We start from the raw sequence: 14,154 nt of genomic DNA on the forward strand, positions 1-14,154 counted from the left end.
AGAATGGCATTGACCAGTAAGGTTCTACTGTAGGCAAGAATGGCATTGACCAGTAAGGTTCTACTGTTGGCAAGAATGGTATTGACCAATAAGGTTCTACCATAGGCAAGAATGGCATTGACCAATAAGGTTCTACTGTAGACAGGAATGGCATTGACCAGTAAGGTTTCTACTGTAGGAAAGAATGGCATTGACCAATAAGGTTTGACTGTAGACAAGAATGGCATTGACCAGTAAGGTTCTACTGTTGGCAAGAATGGTATTGACCAATAAGGTTCTACCATAGGCAAGAATGGCATTGACCAATAAGGTTTGAATGTAGACAAGAATGGCATTGACCAGTAAGGTTCTACTGTAGACAAGAATGGCATTGACCAGTAAGGTTCTACTGTAGGCAAGAATGGCATTGACCAGTAAGGTTCTACTGTTGGCAAGAATGGTATTGACCAATAAGGTTCTACCATAGGCAAGAATGGCATTGACCAATAAGGTTTGCCTGTAGACAAGAATGGCATTAACCAATAAGGTTCTACTGTTGGCAAGAATGGCATTGACCAATAAGGTTCTACTGTTGGCAAGAATGGTATTGACCAATAAGGTTCTACCATAGGCACAAATGTCATTGACTAATAAGGTTCTACTGTAGACAAGAATGGCATTGACCAATAAGGTTCTACTGTTGGCAAGAATGGTATTGACCAATAAGGTTCTACCATAGGCAAAAATGTCATTGACTAATAAGGTTCTACTGTAGACAAGAATGGCATTGACCAATAAGGTTCTACTGTTGGCAAGAATGGTATTGACCAATAAGGTTCAACTGTAGGCACTAATGGCATTGACTTGTAAGGTTCTACTGTAGACAAGAATGGCATTGACCAGTAAGGTTCTACCATAGGCAAGAATGGCATTGACCAATAAGGTTTGACTGTAGACAAGAATGGCATTGACCAGTAAGGTTTCTACTGTAGGAAAGAATGGCATTGACCAGTAAGGTTACTACTGTAGGAGAGAATGGCATTGACCAATAAGGTTTTACTGCAGGCAAGAATGGCATTGACCAATAAGGTTCTACTGTAGACAAGAATGGCATTGACCTGTAAGGTTCTACCATAGACAAGAATGGCATTGACCAATAAGGTTCTACTGTAGGCAAGAATGGCATTGACCAGTAAGGTTTCTACTGTAGGAAAGAATGGCATTGACCAGTAAGGTTTCTACTGTATGAAAGAATGGCATTGACCAATAAGGTTTTACTGCAGGCAAGAATGGCATTGACCAATAAGGTTCTACTGTAGACAAGAATGGCATTGACCTGTAAGGTTTCTACTGTAGGCAAGAATGGCATTGACCAGTAAGGTTTCTACTGTAGGAAAGAATGGCATTGACCAATAAGGTTTTACTGCAGGCAAGAATGGCATTGACCAATAAGGTTCTACTGTAGACAAGAATGGCATTGACCTGTAAGGTTCTACTGTAGGCAAGAATGGCATTGACCAATAAGGTTCTACTGTAGGCAAGAATGGCATTAACCAATAAGGTTCTACTGTAGGCAAGAGTGGCATTGACCTATAAGGTTCTACTGTAGGCAAGAATGGCATTGACCAATAAGATTCTACTGTAGGCAAGAATGGCATTGACCAGTAAGGTTTTGCTGTAGTCAAGAATGGCATTGACCAGTAAAGTTTTACTGTAGGCATGAATGGCATTGGCCCATAAAGGTCTACTGTAGGCAAGAATTGCCAATGAGTCATTTCTGAATATATAAAAAGGTGTGATTGGTAATTTTTTTAATACAAATAATGCTATACATGCATTTATTAATAAGTATTGATTTGGGTTATTGGTTTGTCTGTTGATTTGGGCTACAGGGTTGCCTGTTGATTTGGGCTTGTGGGTTGTCTGTTGATTTGGGCTGCTGGATTACCCATTGATTTGGGCTACAGGATTGCCTGTTGATTTGGGCTACAGGGTTGCCTGTTGATTGGGGCTTGTGGGTTGTCTGTTGATTTGGGCTGCAGAAATGCCTGTTATTCTTATGACTCCACATTGAAAATGCCAAATAATGTCTCATTTGCAGAGGGGCAAAATATTTGTTTGATAAAAAATGTGAGCATCATCAATATTTCAATGAATAACTTTTGCCTTTAAATGATTATTATGCTCCAAGCAAAATAACTGTGCTATGAAGAATGTTTAGACATTTTTCCTTTCCATAAATATGAATTGATAAAATTTCCATTCCATAAATATGAATAGATAAAATTTCCATTCCATAAATGTGAATAGATAAAATTTCCATTCCATAAATGTGAATAGATAAAATTTCCATTCCATAAATATGAATTGATACAATTTCCATTCCATAAATGTGAATAGATAAAATTTCCATTCCATAAATATGAATAGATAAAATTTCCATTCCATAAATATGAATAGATACAATTTCCATTCCAAAAATATGAATAGATACAATTTCCATTCCATAAATATGAATAGATAAAATTTCCATTCCATAAATGTGAATAGATAAAATTTCCATTCCATAAATATGAATAGATAAAATTTCCATTCCATAAATATGAATAGATACAATTTCCATTCCATAAATGTGAATAGATAAAATTTCTGAAGTAATATCTGACTGCATTTAGTCACTTACTTTTTTTTCTCAGGTGAAGGTTTGACATATTTATAAACCAGTTAGCATTGTTTATATAATATTGCTACATTTACATCATCTACATTTCATTTCATTTTTCCTTCCAGTTTGAACATATACATTATAAAAAGACCTTAAAATAAATCTACTACATTTGGCAGAATGATCAGATAAAAATGAAAAAAAGACCTGAAGTTATCTTTGTTGTACTTATTTGCTACCTATGGGTTTAAGTGGGAAGGTATGAACATCAAAATAGGTAGCTACCTGAGCAGTTTTCTTTTTTTATCTAGAGCTACAGAATGATTATCAGTAGAGAATCAATTTTATTATCAAGAATAAAAATAAAGTCAAATGTAAATTTTGATGCAAATTGTTTTTTTCCTTTCTGGATTAAGATTTCTTTGTAAAGCATGACACGCTTGCATCAAGATTTCAACAAATTCCTCATGGTGGTCAGGCACTTAAAATATTTAATTAGAAACTTGGTCTGTTTCATTTCTAAAATAAACTTGGTTTGGTCTGTTTCATTTCTAAAATAAACTTGGTTTTTTAAAGGATTGCCTGCCATCCCTTGAGTAATACCTAAATGGTTCAGATGATTTAGACTTGACCACTGTTTTCAGACTTTAAGGGATGAACGGCAGATAATGGAAGTAATCTTCCTTAATTGTCAAAAGTAATTGCATGTATGTATGCCTTTGCAATTACATGGTCATTGGCAGTTAATAATCAGTAGTTACTTGGCCTTTGCAATTACTTGGTCATTAGCAGTTAATAATCAGTAGTTACTTGGCCTTTGCAGTTACATGGTCATTAGCAGATACTAATCAGTAGATAACATGGCATATGCAGTTGCATGGTCCTTATCAATTAATAATCAGGAATTGCATGGTAATTAGCAGTTAATAATCAGTAGTTACATGGCCTTTGCAATTACATGGTTATTACCAGTTAATAATCAGTAGCTACATGGCCTTTGCAATTACATGGTCATTAGCAGATACTAATCAGTAGATACATGGTATTTGCAGTTGCATGGTCTTTATCAATTAATAATCAGGAGTTTCATGGTAATTAGCAGTTAATAATAAGTAGTTACATGGCATTTGCAGTTGCATGGCATTTGCAGTTACATGGCCTTTGTAATTACATGGTAATTTGCAGTTTATAATCACTAGCTGCATGGCCTTTGCAATTACAAATTAATTTGCAGTTAATAATCAGGAGTTGCATGGTCTTTGCAATTACATGGTAATTTGCAGTTGATAATCAGGAGTTACATGCTAATTTGCAATTAATAATCAGGAGTTACATGGCCTTTGCAATTACATGGTAATTTGCAGTAATAATCAGGAATTACATGTCCTATGCAATTACATGGTAATTTGCAGTTAATAATCAGTAGCTACATGGCCTTTGCAATTATATGGTCATTATCAGTTAATAATCAGTAGTTACATGGCATTTGCAGTTGCATGGTCCTTAGCAGTTAATAATCAGGAATTGCATGGTAATTAGCAGTTAATAATAAGTAGTTACATGGCATTTGCAATTATATGGTAATTTGCTGTTATTAATCAGTAGCTACATGGCCTTTGCACTTACATGGTCATTGGCAGATACTAATCAGTAGATACATTGCATTTGTAGTTGCATGGTCTTTATCAATTAATAATCAGGAATTGCATGGTAATTAGCAGTTAATAATCAGCAGTTACATGGCCTTTGCAATTACATGGTCATTACGAATAGCAGCAGGGAGGGTGAACCTACCAATTTTTGAGCAAGTCTTCTTTGAAAATAAAGCTTTATGCGAAGAGAAAAATGAAAATACAAGGTCAATAACGTCAAACCGAAACCACTAACCGACCGAGATTTCCTCTAATTGGGTTAGCGTATTTTGTTACTTTATCTTTGTCGCCTGTGTTTTCAAATTTGTATGGGTGTTTGTTTACCCACCCGGACACTCATTGGTGGTCGTAACCCTCCCTGCTGATGTTTTATCAAGACCTATATGATATCGCGACCGCGGATCATGTAAATGTCTCGTGATAAATCCGTGTGGGGTAGCTTGCGCACGTGAAAAGAAGTTTTTGAACTTAATCATATCCATATCTCCTGAATATCAAGTCTGATGAATATTTCGCTGCGTATGTGTATCGACTCCATCAAACACAACTAAAATATTGGAGTTATCTCTGATCACTATAGGTATTTGTATATATCGCTGAGTAACATAAATCACATCCGTGTTTTTGTGTCCGCCTCGAGAAAATATCCGAGCTGGATTTGATTGTTTTTCCAGCATCATATTATCGACAATTCTGATATCTGATTGTTTTTGTAATAAATATCCTTGATTTCAACGTCGGCAGATTCAGAATAACTAAGTATCTTTTCTTGTTTTATTCTCCATTTACAAATGATGCATCAGCGCCGGTATGTAAATGTTCTAGCAATCCTATATTTTTGTATTGATATAAAATGAATCTGTGGCGAATCTAACCGCGGCATCAGGAAATCTATTTATCATCGATAACAAATTTATCGAAATGTACGCGAAAAATGAAGATCTTAAATGAGTAAACCGCGGTGACTCACCATCGGTGTAACTCACAATTGTACCTTATTTAGTTCCGTCAGATAGTTAACATTACTTCGATTTAAAAATGTTTCTCTCTCTGCTGTATCAGCAATAATAAAATTGAGTTCAACATCATCTATGATTAATCTTGTACAATGTCATTTATGATCATATGATCCTCCTTGGGTAAATTTGCCAATTGTTTTTCTGCCAAGATCTTTTGCTATTTTATTCTCAAAATCAGTTATATCAAGATTTTCATCATCAGAATATTTCTTTCGTTGTGGTAACCAAACTTGTTTTTGTGGACTATATGATATAATTGCTTCACTTACAACCAACGGTATCAATAGTTTTACATCAAGCATATATCGTAATAAAACTATTGGAACCTAGCCGCGTTCGCTAAAATGTTTTCCAACCAAACAGCGACGATCGGATGAAGACCTTCGGCAAACTTGAATGATTCGTGCAAATCCAGTTATATCAAAATCTGGTAGAGGTCTATTTATCGATACTCTGGTCATCTCGTGTGTTGGATATCCAAATCGCTTAAAATATTCAGAACATTCACCCATACCGAGAAAACTTCAGGGATAATATGCAAACATATAAACCGAGATGACATCCTTATAATAGTATCTGGTATTCCATAATCCGTCCTGCCTGTATTCGACACAACTTGAGCAGCAGGGAGGGCGAACAGACTCTAATTGGTTCACCTGTATTTCGCCAAAATACGACTTCCTGAGGGATCACAAAAATCGTTTAAAAAAATGCGATATTCAGCGTAAAACAACTTCGTCGATGACAATTTGGTTTGCCTGTTATCGCTGATAGGTTTTTTTTTCTTCGATGCAACTTAAGGAAAAATGCGCGATTGTCGGTGACAAGTTGGAGTCGCGCCATCCCTGCTGCTATGAATTAAAAATTGCTATACCAAATAATGGTACACTCGGAATCTTACATAGCTAGACTAGCCAGAGAGCGAGAAGAAGCACTTAAGAAATATATCCCTGTAAAAGATGAGTTCAAATTTTTTTTACAATTACAACAAGAGGCTAAGGAAGGTTTTACAGAATCAACTGAACTATTGTATAAGCCTGTTACCACATCATTATCGCGTACTGCTCAACAACAAAATGTTGCGACAAGACGGCTATCATCCACAGCTGAACGATCCGCTGAAGCAGCTGCTAAGGCGGCCACTGCTATCAGGGAAGTTTCAGCAAGACCACCCGAAAAAGTTTTCGTAGATGCGCCAGAAACGCTACCTGGAGCCGAAGCTCCGCCGGAATACAAACCTGGTAAAGCAGAAATCAAGGAGGATAGGATAAGGCAAAACATATTAGGATGAAAAATTACGATAGCGCGGTTGATCTTGTAGGTGAATTTAATGATCACGAAAACTACTTGGAGCCGGGTTCACCATCATTAAGGTATGACCAATGGCAACGGTTGGTGTTTACTACACATAAAGGTATTCAGCGGGTCACGGCAAAATACGAAAGTGAGTTTGAACAATTTAAGAAAGATGTTGAAGCAAGGAGAGTTGCAAGCCCTGTTGTGACCGCAGATCTGTCAACGCCGTTAAAAACACCATTAAAAACAACACCGGTAACAACACAGCCGACTAGCACACGGAAAAACATCCGGCAAAGGATTGGGGGGTGGTTTTATTCCCTGCCCTGATAGTATTTTCAATGACGTTTCGCGGTTAGAAGTTCTCATAGGAGGAAAACGAGCTGGAAACAACTCACCGGAAATAATTAATGAAGCCGCTGATATCTGTCGGCGATTGTTTCAAGGTGGTGTCATGGATGATAGTATTTACCGAGAACTCGTTGATGAACTCGTTGATGATTACAGAGATTAAACAATAGTAAATAGCATAACATTGTCATATATAACAGACATACACCTGTGCAGATCAGAGCAGTAAACTCACGATTACCAATCTATAGAGCAGCTTACGGAGACGGACTTGGTGATGTGACTCAAAGATTATTTGCAGAGTTAGCACCAAAATTTGGTCCTCTTGCAAAACAATTATCGATGAAAGCCATTAATGTGGTTGCCGAAAAAGCTCCTGGTGCAATTGTTGATGCTGCTAGTAAGGCACTTTCGGCAATCAAAGAAAGACTAGCGCGATTAATAAGACGAAAATCACCACCGGTGAAATTACCAAGCACCGAAATTATGCCCGCGGATGTCAGTAAGGTGATAAATGAAGCTGCAAATCAAAAACTAGCAGCATTAATAAATCAGGAATCTGACGCACAAAAAAATATCACAGCAAATTTGATAGCAGGAAGTGGACTTAGTGTGCGACGACGATAATCACCATTTGGAAAAATACGCAATTGTATAAAATGTTCAAACGCATATCTGACCTAGCATTTAACATAGATGAGACGGTCGAGCAAGATTATTCAGTGCGTGATTATCAATATTATTCCTATGATGCAAAAGAACCAAATCAACGAGGGCGTATCGAACTTCAAGTTCATGATACAAGTATATATTTTCTACCTCATGAGGCTTTTATTGAAGTAGAAGGTGAACTTGTAAAGGCGAATAATAATAACTACAATGCCGATGACCGAGTTGGTTTTGTCAATAATGGAACTATGGCATTGTTTAGTAGCGCCACTTACATGATTGATGGGAAAAATATCGAATCGATTCAAAGTGATGTTGATATTGCTACAACAATAATTGGTCTAGGAAGATACTCTGACGATTTTATAAGATCGGCTGGTCCATCAATGATGTTTGCTAAAGATATTACCGATAATGCTGACCATATTCAATATATCAAGTTGCGAACACCACAAAATACTGCAAGCGATCCACAATCAGCTGATTTTGAACACGTAGACAGACCAGCTGCTGCTTTTGATATTATAAAAGGTGCTAGCCCCAAATACAACTTAGGATTTGCAACACGCCGAGCAATGTTGTCAGGGCCCAATAGGATGTTTTCGTGTGCGATTCCACTAACTCATATCTTTGGATTTTGCAGAGATTTTAGAAGGGTTATCTTTGGAGCTAAACACACAGCTGTGCTTAACAGAAAAGAAAGTGATAATGAAGCGATCTGGCGAGGAGCCGGTATTGTTGATGCTGCTGCTGCTGCTGCTGATGCTCTTCTTGCTGGCAAAGTAAAGATAACAAAACTTTCACTGTGGATACCGGTATTAACCCCATCGATCACGGAAGAACCGCGATTACTTTCTTTTATGAATCAGGGTGGTAAATCATTGTTATCGTGGTTAACAGTGACCACAGATTCCATTCAAAGTTCTGCCGTGGGTTTGTTTACTTGGCATATAGCATCACAACAAGGTATTTCTGCGCCACGACATATTTTTTATTGCGCTGCAAGGTAAAAGCCGGGGAAATAACCAGACACGATCTCATATAATATTTGAGAATCTTGATATTACCGAGGTTTCGTTGAGAATAAACGGACAACAAGAACCATCTGAAGATATATCACTAAATTTTACACAAAATCATGTAGCGCGTGCATATCATCGCTGGGTGAAGTTCCTGGCGCGTAACACAAATATAGATACTGGGACGCAAATATCAGAGTTTGATTTTACAAATCTGTATCCGATTTATTACTTTCCGTTGGAGCATCATGATTTATCCAAGCAATCTGTCGTCGATATGTACTTCCGAGCTCAGATTAGTAACCTACCAATTATCAATCCTGATCCGTTAGTTCGTGACACTAGTTACAAAGCAATCGCGGTCATACTTAGCAACAAGGCAATGTTACTTGAAGGTATCAGTGGCCGAATGAGACTCGTTGATGCACCAGTGGAAAATATGTAAATTAAACATGTAACAAAAATGTATTAACAAAATGGTAGACAATTAGATCAAAAAGTTAATTAATAAATGTCATACAGTCACGTTAATGTTACTTTGACTTCTGGTCAAATAAAGAAATTACAATCAAAGAACGCGAGTGTGTGTGGGGCAACGATAACACTAAAAAATGATCAAATCGCTAATGGTGGTCCAAACAAGTTATCGTTGACTAAAACCCAACTAAAACATTTCATTAAAGCAAAGCAAGCAAAAACTGGAACTCAACTTGATTTCGCTCCAAAAGCCATCAAGGATATGGTTAAAACCGGAGGAATATTTCCACTTCTCGCAGCAATACTAGCATTAATAGCTGCTGCTGCCCCAGCTGTCGCAAAAGCAGCCGCGTTAGGAGCTGTTGGAACAGCTGCTAGAATGGCATTAAAGAAAGCAACTGGAAAAGGATACAAAAAAAAAGGACGGGGTCTAAGACTTCCAGGAACTTCACCTTCATGGTACCCAAAACGGTTTCAACACAATACGAAGTATTGCACACACCGATGTCAAATTTTGATTCGCTCGATGCTGCTAAACAACTTGAAATAAAAAATTTCAGAGGTGTTTTTATGCGAGATCAGTTACCACAACAACAGAACAATCCAGAAACCGGAATTATTAATCCCGATAACAGCGATGGTCCAGGAACTGACTGGGTTGCTTACGCGATCGATCCACGTGGAATTATCTATTTCGATTCGTATGGGTTAGCACCGCCAGTTGAATTTCTAAAATACGTGCAAAATGTACCCATTCCAGTCTGGTATTCAACGTTACCAACACAAACACTAACCGATCCACCAATATGCGGTCGTGAAGCATTAAATGTTCTTGAGGCGATGTCAAAATCAACCAAACCGCCTCACAAAGTCGTGCACGAGTATACCGCGGGCCGATTTAACATTTTAAACAATCCTTAAAGAATAATGGTAGATATTTACGGAAGATCTCTCATCGAAGCAAAGATATAAAAAAAAACGCAGTGATGTAGATTTATCAAAATATGCGACCAAAGATGAAATCGACAATCTTTTATCGTTATCCGGGATAGACCCAGATGAAGTTGTTATTTTTCAGGACAAACATGGCAAGCTAAAAACCAGCAATATCAAATTGAATGACATAGTTCTCAGGGTTCTTGGAGCTACCGCGGATAACATTCCTGTGTTCACTGACAATGGAAAAATTAGGGATTCAAGTCAATCGATTACAACCATCAGGAATGAAATTGCAAAAAAGCGTTGCTAATCGCTTAAAAAATACTGGTGACATAATGACAGGTGAACTCAGCATGAACGGAAACAAGATAACAGTGTTAAGAGATCCAACATCCCCGAAGATGCCTCAAACAAACAATATGTTGACACCGTAGATAATAAACTATCCACGTTGCGGGACGAATACGACGTTCACGTAATCGCGTTTTCAAGGCTTCTTAGAAACTTTCAAAAGTATAATGAAACCGTAGTAGAATGCTTTGATGATCCGCCCTTTCTGATATCAAAACCAACATTGACACGATCAAACAAACACAACAAGATATCGTAAGTGGGATTCCTGAGATCGTTAATAAAACCAGTTTGATTAAAATCCCACCTGGAGTTACTCCCGGGCATTTTACCAACATAGTATACACGGTATCATCTGGGTTTGCAACATGGTCTAAACAAAATAATGCTATCAAATACACCGCAACAGCCACTGGCGTGTACAGGTTTTCTGTGTTCAGAGTTGCAAAATTTGAGATTTTTACAACATATCCCTGGCGACATTCCACCGACAGGTTTTCTGGGGTTGTGACTGTAATAATAAATAGCGGAACCGAAGAGGAATTTATACTGGAAGCAGCCGATAAGACATTAAACGCAACATCTTACTGGTGGTGTTTGGAATTCGTAGCTGAAACACCTCAATTGGTTACTGCGTAAGATAATAAATGGCGCTGTTAACGGAGTTAAGAATGACAGCATCAACGACAACATTAGATGCGCAACAATATATATATGATCAAGTGCGCGAATGACAATCAGAGTTAAAAACCCTCATCGACAAATACATCCTAAAAGTAAAAAAATATAAACGACGAGCAGTCATCCTGGATGCGTTAGTATACTCAGTATCCGCGTTAGTTGCATCCACCGGAGTAGTATTATCAGCACTAACACCAGTAACAATCGCAGTGACGATATGCGTCTCTTCATCAACTGCCATCGCAGGTGTTTTTAATATAATGGCGAAAAAAATATCCTCGTGCACGAGCACAAAATTGCACGATTATGTCATACAACTAAACACAGTAACAGCCGCATACTCAAAATTATCGTTGTTGATATCATCAAGCCTCAACGACGAAACAATATCAGATTCCGAATTCGCGTTAATGGTTAAGATATACGAAGACTGCACCCGCCATTTAAAAACAACAAAGATAAATAATGACAATTACTTCATCGAGCTCTGCTCGACATAGACGAAAATACAAGCCCCCCAAAAACGTCGATGATAACGGTAAGCTCGACTAACCCTGAATTTAATATTAATTTCCAACTGCAATTCCCGTGAAAGAAATCGCACTAGCACAATTACGAGTATATCACAGTTGGCCCAATATCAGATCAAAATCATCGGGTGGATTACCAGGAAATAATTCGTTTGTGTTTGCAAATAAAAACCGACCCGATGGTACACCCAACTGGAACGTCATTGGGACACCAACCGGGTCAAATTGATGAAATCGATGAGGAATTACAACGTCAAATAAAAAATATCACAGGAAAAGAATCCAAGATAAAAATAACCGTTCATGAACCAACCCTGTCTTCTGCAATCGAAATAAGCACCCTAGACTACGCTGTGGATGTACATCAAAGTTCGATCAGAACAGTGTATGGATGGCCTGAAATTCCACCTGAAGCACCACCGATACCACCAGAACCGACAAAGTCTGATTATGTCACGGACAATAAATCATACCACGGAGTTCAACCATTATACGAGGGGTTTTTACATTTTTTACAACTGGGAACGTTAGGTAGTATATTTGAACTTCGCGGTTCTGATTTCCAATAGTTTTTTGCTTATGAATACGATCGACAGGGAAAAAAAACAATATACCAATATTAACCTGAATGTGATCAGTCGATACTTTATGGTTGCTAATCAAGATCATGAAACACAACTTCAGCGACTACAACAAAGTTTTCAGGAGCATCTTTTCGATATAACAAGTTCACGCAGCGAAATCATTAAACAAATTGAGATATTAAATCAGATTATATTCGATGTGGAATATTTTAACCAGCGATTAATTCAGGCGATAATCGATCTTGTTGACGACGATAAAACCAACGCTAAACAACGATTTTTATCCAAATACAGAACAACAGAAGCCGATCTGCCGAATTTTAAACTTCCCGGGTATAACGCAGACGAACTAAAAAGATCCACCGCCAAAATCATTGATAAGTTTTTTGATGACATACTCGCAGAATGGAGAAAAACACTGCCGCCGGCAACTATTCTCCGGCACAACAATGACCCAGAAGGGACAGGCAGACAGGTATCCCCCGAAATCGTAAATATAACCCCTGTGGTCGCGGTCAATCTTGTGTGTGATGTCATTGATGGCAGCTACAGCACAGACACTACAGTATCAAATCAAGCCCAGCAAGGATTTGTTCTTTATTCATTCACCCCAAAAGGTTTATTTGCAGTGTTATAGTCCACTGTTATCAAGAATAAATTTTAAACTAACTCACCAATCTGGCCACCTTCTGGATTTAAGGCATGAAACACTACATATTAATTTACTTGTAAGACCCTAAAGATTTCTATCCTAAAAATCTCATTAAAAAAAATAATTCTCCTGACAGTCAGCGTGGATATTTTTTTTACTGTCGCTCAGAATTATAAGAAATTTATTTTTTACTGAAAAACTGTCAAATTTCTCAATTCTAAAGGGTAATTAACTAGTCAAAATCATGGAAATCGACTGATTTGCTAGTCAAAATCATAAAAATCGTCCGATTTGTTAATTCGGAAAGTACTTAGCTAGTCAAAATCATAATAATCGACCGATTTGTTAATTCTGATGGGGTGTTTACTAGTCAAAATCATGCGAATTCAGTAAAAAATAAATCTGCAAAGAAATTTATTTTTTTCCTGACAGACCTTGATTTCTAATTAATCAAGTGAGTATTATATAATGTACCACCATATGAAAGTTTTTATACACGACAAACAAGCACTTGAAAACTACATCAAAGAGGTTTTTTATGCAGTCCCCGGTCAGCACAGTTGATTTAGTTATTGATGTATTCGGTAATGAAGACTTTTTATTAACGCAGGGACAGTTAGATGAACTGCAGCAAAAACGTATTTGTATGATCACATGTGACAGAGACCAGATTTTAAATTACGCGCATTCCTGCATTAAATTTGATCGGCTTAAGAAAATATTATTTAACTCATAGATGCAGGTCAGATTGATAGAAGTGAAAATAACTCATCAGATTGATGCAGGTAAAAAAATCTGATTGATGTAGGCAAAAAAAATCAGATTGATACAGGTAAAAAAATCAGATTGATGTAGGTAAAAAAATCAGATTGATGCAGGTAAGAAATATTTTTTTTTACTGTCGGTGCAACCAGACTGACATTCTACTTTCAATTTCATTTCCACGTACCTGACTTCATTTCCCAGTAATCAAGGGATCTAACTCTTCGATCCTTCACGATCTGACATAATTTTTTTTCAACTGTCTTGCACGAGTATGAATTACCTTCCTGGCTTCGTATTCTTCAGATAATGCTGATCTAATCTTTTCGATTGCACGGCAGAGAGGAACAAATTCATCTAGTCGCTGTTCTTCTATTGTAGCTATATATATAACTCTGGATTTTCTTCATAAATTTATACTGAGCAGGTAAAATATACCGACCTTCCAATTTAGCTTCATGTAGTGTTTCGAAATCAGACATGATTTTTTTAGGATTTAATTCATCAGATATATTAATTCCGTTTTCT

Source organism: Sinohyriopsis cumingii, chromosome 6 (genome assembly GCF_028554795.1).
Source record: "Sinohyriopsis cumingii isolate HCF-2022 chromosome 6, ASM2855479v2, whole genome shotgun sequence".
NCBI classification, from domain to species: Eukaryota; Metazoa; Mollusca; class Bivalvia; order Unionida; family Unionidae; genus Sinohyriopsis; species Sinohyriopsis cumingii.